This window comes from Pelobates fuscus, chromosome 13 (genome assembly GCF_036172605.1).
Source record: "Pelobates fuscus isolate aPelFus1 chromosome 13, aPelFus1.pri, whole genome shotgun sequence".
NCBI lineage: Eukaryota > Metazoa > Chordata > Amphibia > Anura > Pelobatidae > Pelobates > Pelobates fuscus.
This window is the reverse complement of record NC_086329.1, coordinates 102,015,640-102,033,744: the sequence shown is the minus strand read 5'-3', so window position 1 is coordinate 102,033,744 and position 18,105 is coordinate 102,015,640.

Below are 18,105 nucleotides of genomic sequence, written 5' to 3'. Positions count from 1 at the left end.
TAAGACAATCCCTCCCCTGTGCCTGTGAGATAATTGGATCAGGAACTGTACTAACTCAATTATCTCCAGGCACAGAAAACACAAATTTTAGCAGTACCGCGAAAGTACCACCAAGACCCATGGAAAGCCCACAAAGGTTATATTCCCTGATAGCCCCGATCTGGGTGACCAACATATCCAAAAATCACCCAGATTGGTTCAGGAGTCCGAGATTTCCATGGAGGTCACATTTTGATCGACCGCACACGAGACTCCTGCCCAAAAGAGTTCCATGAAATCAGGCTGTGCGGTCGGTCTCTTTCGGGAATACACAATACAGTCAAAATACCGAATGTAGGGGTTCATGTGTAGGGTCTGTCTATGTTCTTTGTTCGGGAGCTTGCTCCCACCGAACGCCGCTCTTCCCATACGAATTCAGCCGAACATAGGTAGATATGGAAGTCCCAGCAATGTTCGCGCCGTTGAGTGTCCGATTATAGTTGCATGCACTCAACAACCAAACACCGCTGTATGTGTTCGCGGCTAAAGATAGCCGCCGCCACATGTTCGTATACTGAACGACAACTACTCAGCCGACTGCTTAGAACACTTTAGAAGTGTTAAGTGCGTGATAGAGGTTAATGAGTGTCACACTCCACATGCGGGTGGTCTGGTCGTTCGGTATTTTGTTCGAATTTGTAGGAGAATGAAATAAAATATAAAACAAAGAAGAATGCAATGCCCTGAACCCATAAACGAATGAAACAAAGGGATTACAATCCAGGGACTGGGTGAACCGTAACATGGTTGTTCCCTAATCACCAGCAATTGTTTGTTTTTTTTATTCCATAAATGGAACACCAATACATGCATGTCCAGGGATATAATTTCTAATTAGTGGGGTAATAGCTGCTTGATCCAAGGAGACATCTGACTGCTAGTCAAGAAGGAATTTTTTCCTAGTTTGGCAAAATTGGAAGCGCTTCAGGCTAGGTTTTTTGCCTTCTTTTGGATCAACAGCAAAAACGTATGTGAGGAAGTCTGAACTTGATGGACACAAGTCTCTTTTCAGCTATGTAACTATGAACAACTGAGCTGGATTGTCTGTTTTGGTTGCTTCATTGACACACAATGATTGTCTGAATGTATGTGTGTCTGTATGTGTGTGTATGTGTGTGTGTCTTTGTGTGTGTATGTGCGTATGTGTGTGTGTATGTATGTATGTATGTGTATGTGTGTATGTGTGTGTATGTCAGTGTCTATATGTCAATATGTGTGTGTGTGTGTCAGTAGTGATGTACCGAACTGTTCGCCAGTGAATAGTTCCCGGCGAACTTAGCATGTTCGCGTCCGCCACCGCGGGCGAACACATGCGGTGTTCGGTCCGCCCCCTATTCGTCATCATTGAGTAAACTTTGACCCTGTACCTCACAGTCAGCAGACACATTACAGCCAATCAGCAGCACACCCTCCCTAGCAGACCCTCCCACCTACTGGACAGCATCCATTTTAGATTAATTCGGAAGCTGCAACCATTTTTTAATTTTTTTTCAATTTATTATTTTTTTTTTTTTTTAGTGCATATAAATGTTACAAGTAGATACTCCCCCCAGACACTCTGTGTTACTGCAGATACTCCCTCCAGACACCCTGTGTTACTGCAGATACTCCCCCCAGACACTCTGTGTTACTGCAGATACTCCCTCCAGACACTGACACAGAGCAGAATAGGGACTGTTCCCCCTACATAGGGTCACTTGGCAGATATGGATTGACACCTATCCTAAGGATCCCTGATAAACACTGACACGGAGCCCTCCATGGGTGAAGATGGATTAATTTTTTTTGTGCTCGGGTTTTTTATTTTATTTTTAAGTTCGACGGGTATGATGGCTTTTTATTTGGCCTTTTTTGGGGCTAAAAAAATGAAGATTTTAGAAGAAGAAGACGTTGAATAGTAAATTGAATTTTACTTTACAGGGTAGTAATTTTATTCCCCCTTCACTATTTTTTAGGGTGAGGGGGGTAGGTAGGGGCTTTTTTATTTGGTTGTGTGACTAGGGGCTTGGGGACACACACTGCATACACACTATACACACACTGCACACACTATACACACACTACACACAATATACGCACACTATACACACAATATACACACACACTGTATGTCACTGTGAAGCGGGCGTAACCCTTACACTACCTGATCGATACAACATCATACCTGATGTTTAAAAAGCACGTTATTCCAAACAATTTAGGAATGTTAGGTGATTTATGCCCTTTATGGATTAAAACCAGACTCTGCATCAACTATGTAATTTTCCATGGGAGTTTTGCCATGGATCCCCCTCCGGCATGCCACAGTCCAGGTGTTAGTCCCCTTGAAACAACTTTTCCATCACTATTGTGGCCAGAAAGAGTCCCTGTGTGTTTTAAAATTCGCCTGTCCATTGAAGTCTATGGCGGTTCGCCCGTTCGCGAACATTTGCGGAAGTTCGCGTTCGCCGTTCGCGAACCGAAAATTTCGGGTTCGCGACAACACTATGTGTCAGTGCTGAAAAATAATGGTGGCCACACAAAGTATTGACACTTTGGGCCCAATGTGGACATTTTCTTCTTAGGGTTGCACTCACTTTTATTGCCAACGGTTTAGACATTAATGGCTGTGTGTTATTTTGAGGGGACAGCAAATTTACACTGTTATACAGGCTGTACACTTACTACTTTACATTGTAACAGAGTGTCATTTCTTCAGTGTTGTCACATGAAAAGATATAATAAAATATTTACAAAAATGTGAGGGGTGTACTCACTTTTGTGAGATACTGTGTATATATAAATCAGATGAGCTGACTGGCGAAATGCGCGCGTCAGGGGCTCTGGTAGCTGTCCATTTACCGTAGGTTGTCATACCTGATTGCGGAAACTGACACATTTGCTACCCACCAGCAATACATGATCTAGTTTCCACTGAGATTTGCTTAGCCTCAGATCTATAGAGGCTTAAGCGTTAGGAAACCTCTGCACCTTGTCTATGTTATTCATCATCGCAGAACATAAGCAGCAATATCAGCTATTTAGCCTGTCTTTTTTTTCAAACTAACATATCTGGGCAAGATTGAGCAAGGTGGGGTATTAGTAAGAGAATAGAATTTTGGGTAAGGGGTGCCCTCGAAGGCACTTTAGGTTGTACTACATATCCAGATTAGGAATATCTATTATCTCTCCCTCCCCTGTATTCTCTCTATTGCCTTACAGTTACTATTCAGTAATCTTCTGTATACCAATTAAAGGCACACATATGGAGAATATTTAATATCTTATCTCTGCACATCAATGCGCTACCATTTCCTCACGTACTACTACAACCACTTTAGGTACTACTTGTGGATAGTAGCATTGAACTATCCTCATAAGTGGAAACTATTTTGTTTATAACTAATTTATCTACATAAGAGGCTGTTTTTAATCATTTGGGTTTTAGGTGTATCTATTACCTATTTTACTGAAGTAATAAAAGTTAAGTTTTAATTTATACTTGCTCTCACGTAGATAGAACTTTGGAGATTTATTTTGTTTTTTGTTTTTTGTTTTTCCTAATTGAATTTACCATTTAGGGGATACCCCCCATTTTTTTCCTAAATCTCCCAGTATCTATCACTACTCCCTATTTAATAAATTGTTTCCTCCTTTTCTTTTCTTTTTGTGTTTTTCTGCAGTCACATTCTATGTTTCTATGTTTCTGAAATAACATTCAAAACGTTTACTATATAATTATAATTATCACTGGGAATTCTGTTCATACAAATAGATATAAATCAATTCGATTGCCCCAACCTCCCCTTTTAAATATGTTCAAAGTTACATGGGGAAGATAATCAACACAATATATATATATATATATATATATTTATTTTCACATTTCTTTCTTATTAATCTTAAACAGTAAATAATATAATTTTAATGCTACAACATTATTATTATTATTATGTTATTTCTCTAATCACCCCCAATAGATTTTCTGGGGAATTTGTTATCGCATTTCTCTCCTTGCTATACCCATGGAGAGATTACAGGAGAGAAATAGAGATTAGAAGAGAGAGGGAGAGAGAAAGAGATTAGAAGAGAGAGAGAAAAAGAGGGAGAGATTAGAAGAGAGAGGGAGAGAGATAGAGATTAGAAGAGAGAGGGAGAGAGATAGAGATTAGAAGAGAGAGGGAGAGAGTTGACATTGGAGAAATAATTCTAATATCATAATATAACAATAAATAAACATGTTTTAAATATCACCTTGTAGATAGAAGATGAGTAATGTCCAGAAACCCAGCTTGTCCATATTTGTTCGTCTGAGAACAGACTGTACAATCTGACTTTTACTGGCTGAACAAGGGTTTGGCATGTGATGACCAAAAGAAGTGAAATGAAACTAGTAGCAGTGAGGGCAGAACACCCTTACCACATTCTATCCTTAGATCATTTCCAATAAACATTGGGGCTGTAGTTCCTCGCTCATAAGTGTGTTAATAAAACAGCATTAATCAATCTACCACAAGTTAAAATATGTAATAGCACAACTTCTAATAGCTAATCTCATAGTCCAGAATTAAATTTCTTTTGTGACAAGAACGGTCATATATAAACCAATAACGCCAACCGTTGTAGCACGGGCTCTCTCTAGAGATCTATATGGCAGTCTGTCCAAGAATTCAATGGAGGCTTGTCCATAGGAGCAGTTGGGTCAGCACCCCACAAAATAATTAAAGAAAAAAAACATTTTAATTTAAAAAAATACTAAATATAATTATGTGTCAAAATATTTTTTGTTTTATTTAAAAAAAATTATAAAAAATACTCCCAAAAAAAGTTTAACATTTTTTTTAAAGAATAGTAAATAGAAAACCTGTGTTAGAAAAGAAATCTTGTACTTAGTCATAAAGGCTAACGAGACTAGCCAAGGTCCGACTGAACCCTGTAACATGATTACTGTGTTAGATTACTGTCCATTGGAGGATTGCCCTGACGTGGGTTTAGCGGACCACGGCAGGGGGTGGTGGGTGACAACCGAGACCTACCCTGATTCCAGTCAGTTATCTTCAATCTTCTTTTTCTCTCTATTTTCCTATCTCCTCTGTCATATCCTATTTAACCCTTTAATTTCAAATATTTCTAGCTGCTATGCTTCTTTTCGTTCAGGTGTCATTCAGCCTAATAGGTGTTGTGCCTACTGGTTGGTTCTGTGGCTACTGGCAGGTGCTGGGGGCGGACCCTATTTCAGTTATGACGACTCCTATTATTATTATTATTATTATTATGATATTTATATAGCGCCATAAAATTACGCAGCGCTTTACAATGGGTGGACGAACAGACATGTAGTTGTAACCAGACAAGATGGACACACAGGAACAGAGGGGTTGAGGGCCCTGCTCAATGAGCTTACATGCTAGAGGGAGTGGGGTAAAATGACACAAAAAGGTAAGGATAGTATTAGACTAGTGACAGTTGCAGAAGAATCAGTTGGGAGCTATTAACAGTTTAATTGATACGCTTTTATGAAGAAGTGGGTTTTTAACGATTTTTTGAAGTAGTGGAGACTTGAGCATCTGGGTGACTCCTAAGGACCAGGTTGCCTGGCTTGCCAGATGGCAGACAAATTGCCTCTGACACTGGAGACGGGCGGCAGCCACCATCAAACACATGATACAGGAGACTCTTGCATTATAGGAAAGTGATATGAAAACCCTACAATTCATTGGTAAAGCAGGTCACTACTGTTTCCGTATTGGTCTCCTTAGGCCAGACGACTGTTAGCGGGAAATTTCCATTCAGGGATCGCCTTATTGGCTTGGGCATACTTCTGGACCCTGCACTATGAGCGTATACATGGTGTGTCAGTTGAGCACCGAATTAGGGGACACTTTGTTGGTCCAGGTACGGAGAGGCCGTCCTGGCGCTCCTGGTATGGGACGTCACACTACTCCTTCATGATGTGGGTTACATAACCGTATATGATGTATGATGGAGACAGCAAATGTCCATATGTTGAATTTATTGTATTGCTTCACCTCTATCTCAATGTTGTACATTTCTTGTACTTTATTTACCTAAATCTATTACTTTATCAATAAAAATGTGAATGACAAAAAATATATGCATATATTTACATATCAATTCTTTGAGGTGTATAAAAATTGCAGTGCACCAACATGCAAAAAAAAGAATAAATCAAAACTAAAATTTGACAAAATAAGATAAATTAATTATCTATGGATATACAAGAGTCTACATTGTCTAGGAAGAAATTGCTGAAGACATTTGTAGTTCCCAACAGATAGTTAGTTGGGGTCTATGTGCATAAAGAAAGTCAAAGGAAAGAAGTAGTATTTAATGCAACCACTAGATGTCAGTATACTCTTATTAGATTCTGACCGATCTCGGTTTAAAAAAAAAAAAGGGTCAAATAAAAATTTTTTGTATAGATCTCTTGAAATAAATCCTAACTTGCCACTAATTCCAATCTAGCAGGAGACTGAATCGCACACCCCATTGCTACGCATTAGTGTTAAAAAGGATTAGGATAATTTACTGCAATAAACTGCCATACTGTTCCTTGCCTAAATCTCCACAACTAGTTGTTTGTGTGTAGATCATCCTACTAGGTGAAGAACTAAATAGTAGAGTTGAGCGAAAGTAAAGTTTGGGTTCGTACCGAACATTACGGTTTTTGGACCCCGGACCTGAACACGGACATTTCAGTGTGTGTTCGGGTTGGAGTTCGGTGTTCGGCGATTTAATGGCGCGTTTTGAAAGGCTGCAGGGCAGCCAATCAACAAGCGTTTGACTCGTGTGCCCTTAGAAGCCATCACAGCCATGCCTACTAATGGCATGGCTGTGATTGGCCAGTGCAGCATGTGACCCAGGCTGGAGTCACGTAGGGCCGCACGTCACATAAGCTCTTATTAGTGTAGGGAGAGGATGCTTCAGCCGTGAGGGACAGATTAGGAAAGAATTCTGGTGTTGAATCCGCAAACTACAGCGATTATTTTTGTGGGTGCTATAATACTAAATTTTTGTACCCTGCCCTGAGCCCAGTGCTACAGAGAGTGCAGTGCACTTGCAACTGCATGTGTGCCAGGCACATTACTTTAATCCTGTTCTGGTAGCTCAGTGGGCAACATCTAGGCATTTTTATATACTGCAATTTTTTTGATGCTAAATAGTACATTTGCGTACTGCATTTCTTGCAGTCCAATAAAACCCTTAAATACTACTGTTACATTGTTGGTTTAAAAATCACACTTTTTGTGCTAAATAGTACATTTGCAGCCTGCGGTGCATTTCTTGCAGTCTAATAAAACCCTTAAATACTACTGTTACAATGTTGGTTTAAAACATCTAACTTTTTGGTAGTAAATAGTAAATTTGCGGCCTGCGGTGCACTTCATATCTGAGAGTCAAATAGAACCGTCAAATACTGCTGTGGCATAGCAGTTTTAAAAATGTAAATTTTTTTGGTGCTAAATAGTACATTTGCGGCCTGCGGTGCACTTCATATCTGAGAGTCAAATAGAACCGTCAAATACTGTGGTTACAGCGCAGTTTTACAAATTCTAATTTTTTTGGTGTTAAATAGTACATTTGGGGCCTGCACTTCATATCTGGAAGTCAAATAGAACCGTCAAATACTGTGGATACAGCGCAGTTTTAAAAATTCATTTTTTTTTTGTGCTAAATAGTACATTTGGGGTGTGCACTTCATATCTGAGAGTCAAATAGAAACGTCAAATACTGCTGTGAAATAGCAGTTTTAAAAATTGAAATTTCTTTGGTGCTAAATAGTGCATTTGCGACCTGCGGTACACTTCATATCTAAGAGTCAAATAGAGCCGTCAAATACTGTGGTTACAGCGCAGTTTTAAAAATTAAAAATAAATTGGTGCTAAATAGTACATTTGCGACCTGCGGTGCACTTCATACCTGAGAGTCAAATAGAACCGTCAAATACTGTGGTCACAGCGCAGTTTTAGAAATTCTATTTTTTTGGGTGCTAAATAGTACATTTTGGGTGTGCACTTCATATCTGAGAGTCAAATAGAACCGTCAAATTCTGTGGATACAGCGCAGTTTTAAAAATTCTATTTTTTTTTATGATAAATAGTACATTTGGGGTGTGCACTTCATGTCTGAGAGTCAAATAGAACCGTCAAATACTGCTGTGACATAGCAGTTTTAAAAATTCCAATCTTTTTGGTGCTAAATAGTTCATTTGCGGCCTGCGGTGCACTTCATATCTGAGAGTCAAATAGAACTGTCAAATACTGTGCTTACAGCGCAGTTTTAAAAATTCACATTTTTTTTGGTGCTAAATAGTGCATTTGGGATGTGCACTTCATATCTGGTGTATGTGTGCAACACTGGCTAGTTACCGCTTCTCAAGAAAGTCTAAAGACTTTTAAAAAAAAGTGAAAAATAAGTGTTATTGTGATCGCTTCATATACAGAAGCATTAATATACATTTCTATATTGTGTAAAGACACAACTACAAAGTTAAAAACCAAACACCAAAACAATGTGCCAGACAATCTACCTGTGCATGGCTAGTGTGATACAATAAGTCTACATCTTAAAAATGCAATAACCCACAGAAGATGGGCGAGAATTTTTTTTGCAAATGGAACTTTGAGTCAAATTTACTACATCGGTCACTTGTAATATTGTTTCACACCTACAACACTTGTTACACAGATCTAAGTGATAGAAAAGAGATTGGTATTTTCTATACTAGAAACTACCAGATAACCAGCTGCTATATTTAAACCAGTGATCAATATTTAAGAGGTACTTCAACAATATTGTAATTCGGGGGCAATACCCTCACAAGTCAAACTGAGATGTCAGTTTATATGGAAAACTATTGCCTGGATGCAATTCTTAAACAATTTCCATATGTCCTTTGCAGACTTTACATGCTGGAAAAACACAGGTGCCAGCTGTGGCTTTCTGCAGTGCACACCGGCAACGAGGGCAGGGTTGAGGAGTGGGTGGAAGATGATGTGAAGGATGATGAGGTCCTAGACCCCACATGGAATGAAGGTCATGGGAGTGACGTGTGCAGTTTGGAGGAAGAGGCGGTGGTCGCACTGAGGCACCAGCACAGTATAAGAGGGAGCAGGGTGCAAAAACAGAGCGGCCGTCCCCTAGCGCTCATCAGAATGTATTAGCTCTAGAATTACCACAGTTATCCAAGTAACAGATGGAGCGATCAAAGGAACCATAACTGATTTAATGAGCCATTCGCAGTTTCACTGTAGTAGCTGTGCGCGCTTTCGGCGTTCTCACCCTGCTGCTGCTCATCTGTCTGTGCTGCAGCGTAACTTCAGCCTTCCCGCTCACCGTCTCATATGCAAAGTACCCACAAGGTGGAACTCCACCTTGCACATGCTGGAGAGACTGTGCGAGCAGCAGCAGGCGATAGTGGAGTTTCAGCTGCAGCACACACGGGTCAGTCGCTCTGCACCAGACTTGCCCTCCAATAGATCCTCGTTAAAGCATTTAAAGTGTACTCATTCCAATTACAGGGCCTCGAAAGAGTCCTGTAATGTTATTTATTGTCACTACCTCCCCGCGTCGGGAGTGGGTAATTTGCGTGCCTGCTGCCTTCCTTGGATGTGGTAGCCGTTTCTCAGGCTTCCTCTCCAGAATCGAACCCTGATTCCCCTTTACCCGTGGTCACCATGGTAGGCGCAGAAACTAACATTGAAAGTTGATAGGGCAACATCCGAATGCGTTGTCGCCGTCACGGAGACGTGCGATCGGCCCAAGGTTATCTAGAGTCACCAAAGTGCCTGCGTAACGACTGCCGTGTTACCCACATTCTAACCTGTGCTGATTACTGGGTGACCACTGCAAGGACAACGTGCTGTTCTTAATTCCCTCACTGGAACGTGATCGGAAGATGTGCGACTACAAGCGCACGCGGGTAGACGCGCTGCTGAGGGCATTCCCAACTGACACCAGGGGCTCAGTGGAAGCACAAGGCGAAGGCAGAGAAGGAGGAAGAGGTCGCCAACGCAGCTGGTGCACCGCCAGCACCTCAGAAGGCAGGGATAGCATGGACGAAATGTGGAGAAGCTTTGTCAGCACGCCACAACAACCAGCACCACCAGCTGATATGGAACGTCTTAGCAGGAGGCAGCATTTCAGCAACATGGTGGAACAGTACGTGTGCACACGCCTACACGTACTGACTGGGTCTGCCCCATTCAACTTCTGGGTCTCCAAACTGGGCACATGGCCTGAGCTTGCCCTTTATGCCTTGGAGGTGCTGGCCTGCCCTGCAGCCAGTGTATTGTCTGAACGTGTGTTTAGCACGGCAGGGGGCGTTATCACAGACAAGCGCAGCGGCCTGTCCACAGCCAACGTGGACAAGCTCATGTTTATTAAAATGAACCAGGCATGGATCCCACCAGACTTGTCTGTACCTTGTGCAGAATAGACATTTATACCGGCCTCACCCAGCCATTGTTATACTCAAGTGCACTTATTCTTTGTTTTCTTTTTTTATATTTCCCAATATTTTGGGGGCTATCCCAAATAAAAAAAAATGCAAATAAAAATAAAAAACAGTGTTGGCTACCTCCTCCGCCGCAACCGCCGCTTCCACCTACACCGCCACAGTCACCACCTCCTCAACCTCCTACTCCACATCCAACTCCTCCTCCTAGTTCAAGATTATTATTTTACATTTTTATATATTTTATGTTATTTTAAGTTATTTCCATATCCACATTTGTTTGCACATTTGTTACCCCCATTTTACTTCCTTTTGCAGCCCTCTAGCCCTTTCCAGGACTTTTTTAAGAGCCATTTTAGTGCCCAAATGTTCAGTTCCCCATTGACTTCAATGGGGTTCAGGTTCGGTTTTGGGGTTAAGTATGGGTCACGTTCGAGGCCGAACTCGAACTTTTTGCCAATGTTTGGCCAAACCCGGTAAACCCGAACATCCAGGTGTCCGCTCAACTCTACACCTTTTCTCTTCAACGTATTTACACAACGCGGAATGTACCTAGCAAGACAGCAAGATTTAACATTATACCTGAATGGTATGGTGCACTCTGCCCAAAATAAGCAAACAAAATCTTAATATGACCAAGGTTACTGCACAACACTGGTAATATAAACGTAAGAAAAACATCATATTCGCATAGACAATCAACATTTTGACCAACAGGTCAAAACAACTGTGGCAGAACCACTGCTTATTCATGTGTTTTCCCCTTTTATTGAGTGTGTTCCCCTGGTATTTCATGTACTGTGCCCTGTTTCCCCATTTGGGAACGCTCATACGAACGGAACCCATCCATCCCCCGAATGGGGACCACCCCGGTGCCCCATTAGAACATTCACACCTACAACATGAGTGCGAAACCGCAAGGGAAGTAATTAATGAGTACTCCCCTGGGTGGCCGCCATTTTGTATAGTGGAACACCAACCAGGGGGAGCATTCGTATCCCGAAAGGAGACGCTTCCCTGGCCAGGGGTTCGCACAGGAGCCTCACGAACGGAGACCAGTCGGGAAAAGACCTGGTGTGGGGTTTTCTGGGGTTCGTGGGGACACTTTTGGGGCACTGGCCAGTTTGGCAGGCTTTCTGTGCCTGGGAGACAAAGAGACTAGGTCCCTTCTCCCATGCCCGGGCTCCCAGGCACAGAGGATCCTGGGATGAAGACCTCTGTCATTTTGTGTGGGAGACCCCTTGTATGTGGGGCGGACTTTCTGTACCTGGGAGACAAAGAGACTAGGTCCCTTTTCCTGCACCCGGGCTCCCAGGTACAGAGGATCCTAGGATGGAAACCCCTGTGTGGTTGTGTGGAAGACCTTGCTGTAGCGGTACTTACCTTATCCGGGGGCCGGCCGCGGTCCTCTCTTCAACCGCGCGCGGTTCATCCGACTCTCCTAACAGGAAGACGGGCAGTGACCGCGAGATGCGGTCACGTGTCCCGCCTGCAGCTAAGAGCGCGCCGCGAGTCTCGGGCGCGCTCTTAAAGAGACAGTGGGAGCCTAAATTGCAAAAAGGCTCCCATTGGCTCCTGTCATGCCAATCACCCCATACACTTACCTGTTGGGGGTGTGGAAGTGACAGGAGCCAATCACATTAGTTTGAAGGCTACTTATACTCACCCTTTTCCCTTAGTTCCTTGCCCTATCGTGGTTTCTGCTACAGTTCCCTTTAGTGCTTGTTGTGTTCAGTTGTGTTTCTCCGTATTTGACCTTGGCTTTGTATTCTGGCTTCGTTTTCGCTTTATCCTTGTCTGTACTGTTTGCCGGCTTGCTGATTCCTGTGTACCAGACCCCGGCTAGTTTTCGTTTACGCTGTCTCTTTGTGCCCTTGACCTCGGATCGTTCCTGACTCTGTCTTCTCCTATTACGTCGAGTCCGGCCACTCTAAGGTCCGGTAGACGTATCTCTCCTCTGTGCTGTCTTCTGTTTGGCTGGATCCTGCGTGTAGGGGTATATAATCGTTACATTACGATAGGGCCATGGACCCCGCAGATTTAGCTCAACAGATGGCGTCCCATGAGGCTAGATTTGTAGAGCAGGATCACCGTATGGATCAGATAGCTCAGGCTCTCCAGACGCTCTTAGCTAGAACCATTCCAGCAACCGCACCTAACCCTCCTACACCCCTGCTTCCTGAAGTATCGACTGTGCCTAATGCTACGGCCCATTTAACGCCTCCTCCTAGGTATGGAGGGGATTCTAAGACATGCAGAGGGTTCATTAACCAAATAGAGTTTCATTTTGAGATGTATCCACGTTCATTTCCCACAGAGAGGTCTAAAGTTGGGTTCTTTATGCACCAACTTACCGACAAAGCACTTGAATGGGCAAACCCTATTTGGGAGGCTAATGGACCTTTGGTGCATGACTTTCACAGTTTCCTTACAGCTTTTCGCAGAACTTTTGATACTATGAAAAGGTCTAAGAATGCCGCAAGAGCATTAATGAGGATTAAACAGGGTTCTAGGTCTGTGGCTGATTACGCTATACAGTTTCGTACCCTTGCCTCACAGGTCGATTGGACCAACAATGGGTTAACTACTGCCTTCATGGAAGGCTTATCAGACTCTATATTGGATGAGGTAGCAGCTAAGGAGCTTCCTGTTGCCTTAGAGGACCTTATTGACTACCTCATCGATATAGATAATAGGATTTGTGACAGGCTCTATACCAAGAACAGGAATAGACGTTTTGTTACACCTATTCACCCCAGAGTTAATACACCGGAGAGTGTAAAAGTATCTGAAGAGGAACCCATGCAATTAGGGGTTGCCAAACTCTCTGATAATGAAAAATTACATAGGAGAAGGGAGGGACTCTGCCTATATTGTGGTAGGAGAGACCATATGGTAAAGGAGTGTCCTTTGTTCCCGGAAAACTCTCGCACCTAAGACCTTATAGGGGACTGGCCTTGGGTGTGATTTCTAAGTCTCCTACATTGCCTCCTAACCGACTGCTTCTCCCTGTTTCTTTACATATGGGAGAGAGTTGTATAGTTGAAAATATATACGCCCTGGTTGACTCTGGGGCAGCTGAGAATTTTATTTTATATTTTGTAAAGAAAAACAATATTCCCATCAGGGAGAAGGAGATACCCTTGGCCGTTGAGGCCATAGATGGTAGACCATTGATATCTCCAGTTGTTACTCACGAGACTGCACCGCTACACATGTACACAGGGGTTCTACACTATGAAACCATTCGGTTCCAGGTCATCACCTCTCCCTCTTCACAGTTGGTGTTAGGGTATCCATGGTTACGTGCCCACAATCCCATTTTTGACTGGGAGACAGGGCAGATAAAATCATGGAGTGAAGCCTGCCATGAGTCATGTACTATTGAAGTCACGCCTGTGAATTCTATTAATGTTCCTACCATTCCTCCTTTGTCTACGGCTATACCCTCTCAGTATTTATCTTTAAAGACTGTCTTTGATAAAAGAGAGGCTGACAAATTACCGCCTCACAGACCCTACGATTGTGCTATTGACTTGTTGCCTGGCACTATACCTCCCAAGGGCAGGGTGTACCCTCTATCGGTTCAAGAAAACCGTGTCATGGAGGAGTACATTAAAGAATCATTAGACAAGGGATTTATTAGGAGATCCTCTTCTCCGGCTGGAGCGGGGTTCTTCTTTGTATCAAAGAAAGAAGGTGATTTAAGACCTTGCATTGATTATAGAGGTCTTAATAAAATCACCATAAAAAATGCTTACCCTATACCATTAATAACAGAATTGTTTGACAGGCTCAAACATGCTACGGTATTCACCAAATTTGATCTTAGAGGAGCATACAATTTGATACGTATAAAAAAGGACCACGAATGGAAGACAGCCTTTAACACTAGGTCAGGTCATTATGAGTATACCGTCATGCCATTTGGGCTTTGCAATGCCCCAGCAGTATTCCAAGAATTTATTAATGATGTCTTAAGGGACTTTATTCACTCATTTGTTATTGTGTACTTGGATGACATTTTAATATATTCTACAGACTTATACACTCATCACAGACATGTTACGACAGTTCTGAAGACCCTTCTTGCTAATGGTCTTTATTGCAAACTAGAAAAATGTCTATTCGACCAATCCGAGGTCCAGTTTTTAGGGTATTTGATTTCCGCTAAGGGTTTTCGGATGGATCCCCAGAAGCTCGCTGCGGTCATAGAATGGCCTCTGCCGCAAGGTCTGAAAGCCATCCAGCGTTTTCTGGGTTTCTCTAATTATTATAGACGTTTTATCAAAGGTTTTTCGTCTATCGTAGCACCTATTACTCGTATGACTAAAAAGGATGGCAATACACGTGCCTGGTCTACCGAGGCACTTCAGGCTTTTGACTTTCTTAAGACTACGTTCGCCTCTGCACCTATTTTACAGCATCCTGTCCCCTCATTGCCATATATACTTGAGGTTGATGCTTCCGATATAGGGGTAGGTGCTGTCTTATCCCAAAGAGAGTCTCCTGACAAGCCATTGCATCCTTGTGGCTTCTTTTCTAAACAAATGTCCAAAGCAGAAAGGAATTATGATGTGGGTAATCGCGAACTCCTTGCTATCATTTTAGCACTCAAAGAATGGAGACATTTGTTAGAGGGCACTAAGGATCCTATCCTCATATTTACGGATCATAAGAACCTATCCTACCTTAGCGAAGCTAAAAGATTGTCTTCAAGGCAGGCTAGGTGGTCACTGTTCTTGTCTCATTTTAATTATATAATCACCTATAGGCCAGGTGATCGGAACACTAAAGCGGACGCTCTGTCCAGACAATTCGAGACTATTGACAAACAGGAGATTGATGTCACTCCTGTCATTCCCCCAGACAGGATAATAGCAACTACTATATTGTCTATTTCCTCATCCCTCTTGCAGGCCATACAAGAGAAGCAAAGCATGGCACCTAGCGAGAGGCCTAATGATAAATTGTTTGTTGACGTTCCCGAGAGACGGGATATTCTGTCACTGTATCACGATACTAACACTGCTGGACATCCTGGTATTTCCAAAACGGTGTCAGCCGTTTCTCGGTATTTCTGGTGGGATACCTTACGTAAGGATGTTACTGACTATATAAGTGCTTGTACTACTTGTGCATGTATGAAATCCTCTCGTAGAGTTCCTTGTGGGCTGTTGCATCCGTTACCCGTTCCCGAGAGACCTTGGTCTAATCTATCAATGGATTTTATTGTTGAATTACCCCCTTCGAATGGTAACACAGTCATCCTAATGATAGTAGATCGGTTTTCCAAAATGGCTCACTTTGTGTCTCTTCGCAAGTTGCCCACTTCCAAGGAACTGGCTCTTATCTTCGCTAGAGAAGTGTTTCGATTACATGGTATTCCCTTATCTATTGTATCCGATAGGGGTAGCCAATTTATTTCCAGGTTCTGGAAAGCCTTTTGTTCGGAGATGGGTATTTCTCTCTCATTTTCTTCCGCTTACCATCCCCAGTCTAATGGAGCTGCTGAACGTGCCAACCAGTCTCTGGAGCAGTACCTCCGTTGTTTTGTGTCTCACCATCAGGACAATTGGTCTAACCTGCTTCCTTGGGCTGAATTTGCTCGGAATAACGCCACTCATGATTCTTCCGGCAAAAGCCCTTTTTACGTTGTCTATGGCCAGCATCCCGTGGTTCTTCCGGCTGCATTCTCCTCACAGGGCATGCCAGTTCTGGATGAGCATTTGGCTGGTTTGCGTAATACTTGGGAGCAGGTTCAGCGTTCTTTGGTGGACTCTGCTGCCCGCCAGAAGGCTCAGGCTGACAAGCATCGCAGAGCGGCTCCTTCCTATGTTGTGGGGGACAGGGTTTTGCTTTCCACACGGAATATTCGCCTCCGGGTGCCTTCTATGAAATTGGCTCCCCGCTTCATTGGCCCTTATCGCATTATACATAAGGTTAATCCCGTTTCTTATGCCTTGGGTCTGCCTAAGAGTCTGCGTATACCTAATGTATTTCACACCTCGTTGTTGAAGCCTTACGTACGCAACCGCTATACCCGGCATACTCCCCCTCCCCCTCCTGTCTCTGTGGAGGGTCATGAGGAGTTCGAAGTGTCTGCTGTTATTGACTCTCGTTTCCTTAGGGGTCGGCTTCAGTACTTGGTACATTGGAAGGGTTATGGGCCTGAGGAGCGCAGTTGGATTCCTGCGGATGCTGTTCATGCTCCCCGCCTTGTACGTTCTTTCCATTCACGTTTTCCTGCCAGGCCTGGTCCTGCCCGCCCGGAGGGCGTGTCCTCATGGGGGGGTACTGTAGCGGTACTTACCTTATCCGGGGGCCGGCCGTGGTCCTCTCTTCAAGCCGCGCGCGGTCCTGCGGCTGCACGAACCGCGCGCGGCTCATCCGACTCTCCTAACAGGAAGACGGGCAGTGACCGCGAGATGCGGTCACGTGTCCCGCCTGCAGCTAAGAGCGCGCCGCGAGTCTCGGGCGCCCTCTTAAAGAGACAGTGGGAGCCTAAATTGCAAAAAGGCTCCCATTGGCTCCTGTCATGCCAATCACCCCATACACTTACCTGTTGGGGGTGTGGAAGTGACAGGAGCCAATCACATTAGTTTGAAGGCTACTTATACTCACCCTTTTCCCTTAGTTCCTTGCCCTATCGTGGTTTCTGCTACAGTTCCCTTTAGTGCTTGTTGTGTTCAGTTGTGTTTCTCCGTATTTGACCTTGGCTTTGTATTCTGACTTCGTTTTCGTTTTATCCTTGTCTGTACTGTTTGCCGGCTTGCTGATTCCTGTGTACCAGACCCCGGCTAGTTTTCGTTTACGCTGTCTCTTTGTGCCCTTGACCTCGGATCGTTCCTGACTCTGTCTTCTCCTATTACGTCGAGTCCGGCCACTCTAAGGTCCGGTAGACGTATCTCTCCTCTGTGCTGTCTTCTGTTTGGCTGGATCCCGCGTGTAGGGGTATATACTCGTTACACTTGCAAGGGGTTATGCACAAAAGAAGAGTTTGGCATTATAAAGCTGAGTTGTACCCCCAGAGCTGTGTCTCATCCAGTTAATGTGGGGGAAACAGATGCCTGCTTGTTGTAAGGGTTCCTGAGTGGCTGAAGGGAGAATTTAGAGGAGGTAACCAGTCGGGTTACCCAGGGTCCGCTACCACAACAATTGTCTATGCGAATTTAAATACACATCAATTTTGAATTTAAACCCAGCGAGTGCTCTCATTTTTTCATATAGATAGATAAATATTCATAATTTGATTCTTAATGCATTTTGTATATTATTTATATATAATTATTTTATTCATTATATATTGGGGAACCTGCCTAACAACCCAGGCAGAATGCCCAGAGAATTTAATTTGCAAACCCTATATTTTACCCTGTAACTTTCCCAAACCCCATAAAACCTGTACACGAGGGATATTGAAATAAGAGTTCTTCAAAACAGTAAAACATTTAATCATGAATATATCATCAGTGAACGTGCAGTTTTTTGTGTGAAAAAGGAAATAAACAAATATGAACACTAACTTTGGCCAGGGTTTTTTGACTGGCTACTAAAAAAGATTGGACTTTTGCAAATGGTATGCCATGATGGGGTAAATTTCATTCGTG